Below are 2,879 nucleotides of genomic sequence, written 5' to 3'. Positions count from 1 at the left end.
AGATTACCTTGTTTTATTTTTTATTTTAGAAATATTTATTAACCAAATTAATACATTAGTTGTCTCTTTTTTTCATCCTATAAAATTTATTCTCCTAACTTCAGCAAAAATCATTAATTACCTGATTTTCACATAATTTGGGTCCTATTTATAGTGATCATCTAAAGGATTAAAAATCTAATTGAGGCCGGGCGTGGTGGCTCAAGCCTATAATGCCAGCACTTTGGGAGGCCAAGGCAGGTGGATCACCTGAGATCAGGAGTTCGAGGTGGATCACCTGAGATCAGGAGTTCGAGACCAGCATGGCAAATGTGGTGAAACCCCATCTTTACTAAAAGTACAAAAATTAGCTGGGTGTGGTGGTGGGTGCCTGTAATTCCAGCTACTCAGGAGGCTGAAGCAGGAGAATCACTTGAACCCAGGAGGTGGAGGTTGCAGTGAGCTGAAATTGTGCCTTTGCACTCCAGCCTGGGCGACAAGAGTGAAACTCTGTCTCATTAAAAAAAAAAAAAAATTAATTGTATTCCAAATATACAAAAGCTGAATGTATTTTCATGCAAAGGATTTAAATAAATAAAAATTTAAAAATCTAGTAAAGTTTAGTTAACTTTTCAAAAATTAAAATTTGAGATGTTAGCTATATTTAAGTGATCTTGTTTAAATTTTTTGAAAATACATATGAAAAGAATTCTAATTTAAAATTTTGACTTTGATGTTTATCTTTTTAACACATTCCATTTCCAGTCTTCAGTGTGTATTCTCAAATTCTCTTTCCACAGCCTCTTGCATTGTTAATGAAACAATAAGCCTCATGGCTACCATTTTTGAGGGCCTGATCTGTGCCTAGGTTTGCACTAAGCAGCTTTTACTTCTTACTTAATCTTCACAAGTACCTTATAAGGTAGGTCCCAAAGATGTTAAGTAACTTTCCACAATCATAGATCCAGTACGTGCTTGAAACAAAGTTTGAGCACAGGTCGGCCTGGCTCCAGGTGCCTGTTGTCAGTTACCCTAGCAGAGGAGGGTCAGGGAAGGATCTGCTTTGTTAATAGACTGTGCGTAACAAAGATGCCAGTACAAATGGGAGGTGGGATGTGGAGAATTCTCAAGTGTTACTTAAGCCATGTCCCCTGTTCATAGAGCTGTAATATATACTTAAAAGTAGCTGCTATTTCCCAGAATTCTAAATGCCCCCATTTCCCTTTACAATTGCAAAAGAATCCAATAATCTAGTTAATTCCATTTTCTTTTCAGGTCTTTGTGGGTGAATTTAAAACTATAATTTAGTTACATTTCTTCCTCTCAGAAGGCATCACAGAGAGTAGCTCTGTGTAGTGATAAAGTGCCCTGTGAAGTATAAAGCATACAGACAGAAGAGCCCCAAGACTGGAAGGGAAGCCAGAGCTCATCGAATCAGGTGATACCCTGGAGACACAGTGGAGATACCTCTGGTGAAGGGGGGTGCAGCCCCCCAGCCTCTTCCGGGAATGAAATTGCAAAGCCTTCTCCATGTAAATTTCCATGAGCAATTTCCAAAATCATCTCCAGTTTAATCAGGGCATCCACATCAAGAAAGACAAAAAGATGTCCTTGAAGTGTTTGGTTTATCTGCAGACTCTTAAGGACAGACATTATAATTCCCACAAATGGAATGAGTTCAAACCAAATGAAAAACCAGGGGCTGCTTTCTGACTCTTTCTTCGACACCTACATGTGTGCATGTGTGTGCGTGTGTCTGTGAATCAAGTGATGGATTAGACACAATGGATCTAAGACACAACACCTCCAACTTTAACAGCAGTGGCAGTGGACAAGATTACAGTAAAGGGCCCACCCTATATGGGTCCTAGAAAAATTAGATTTTACTTTTTAACTTAAACAGAGTCACTAGATTTAAAGGGGTGTCAGACTTATAGGCATTTGTATGTATTTAATTATAAACACTTTGTATGGCTATTTCTAAAGCCTGCATTCGCTTTCTTAAGGTTAATTCCTTTAGTTCCTCGAGGTCACCTTTAATTTGACCTATGATTTGGGGGTGGCCAACCGAACAAAATCTTAAAGGGCAAATACCTAGTTTGTTTGGTGGAGGTGCACCAGACTTGGAGGAGGACCATAGGCAAAAACCTGATTTTATCTTAAATGAATTTCCTGGCAATGTTTCTTCAGTGGCTGCTCAAGTGTCCAGTTCATGTGTTCCACCTTTTCTTGAACTTTGCAGCTGATAGGCTGTGTGTAACTTCTATTTTATTTTTAACGGTCTTGTTAAATCTTGAACTATTTTAGCTACAAATGCTGGCCTATTGTCTGACTTTAAAGTTAGAGGCAGTCTAAACCTGGGGTAATGGGGTAATGTCCTTTTTGTGTGTGTGTGACGGGGTCTCACTCTGTCGCCCAGGCTGGAGTCCCCTGACGCGATCTCGGCTCACTGCAAGCTCCGCCTCCCGGGTTCCCGCCATTCTTCTGCCTCAGCCTCCCGAGTAGCTGGGACTACAGGCGCCCGCCACCACGCCCGGCTAATTTTTTGTACTTTTGGTAGAGATGGGGTTTCACCACGTTATCCAGGATGGTCTCGATCTCCTGACCTCGTGATCCGCCACCTCGGCCTCCGAATGTGCTGGGATTACAGGCGTGAGCCACCGCGCCCAGCCCGATAATGTCTTTTAACAGTACTTTAGTTACTTCTTGTACTTTTTCTATCCAGGTGGGGAAAGGTTTAACTGACCCTGAAAAGGTGCAAACAAGCACTAGCATGTACCAATAGCCTCTGGCATGGGGCAGTTCTGTAATGTCTATAAACAAATTTTCACAAGGTATGGCTCTTTCTCCTGTTTAAGTTTCTTACAGAAGGGGTTCTTTTTCTTCTCCCTACTTTGTAA

The sequence above is a fragment of the Macaca thibetana genome, chromosome 4 (genome assembly GCF_024542745.1).
Source record: "Macaca thibetana thibetana isolate TM-01 chromosome 4, ASM2454274v1, whole genome shotgun sequence".
In the NCBI taxonomy this organism is placed as follows: Eukaryota; Metazoa; Chordata; class Mammalia; order Primates; family Cercopithecidae; genus Macaca; species Macaca thibetana.
This window is presented reverse-complemented; position numbering follows the sequence as displayed.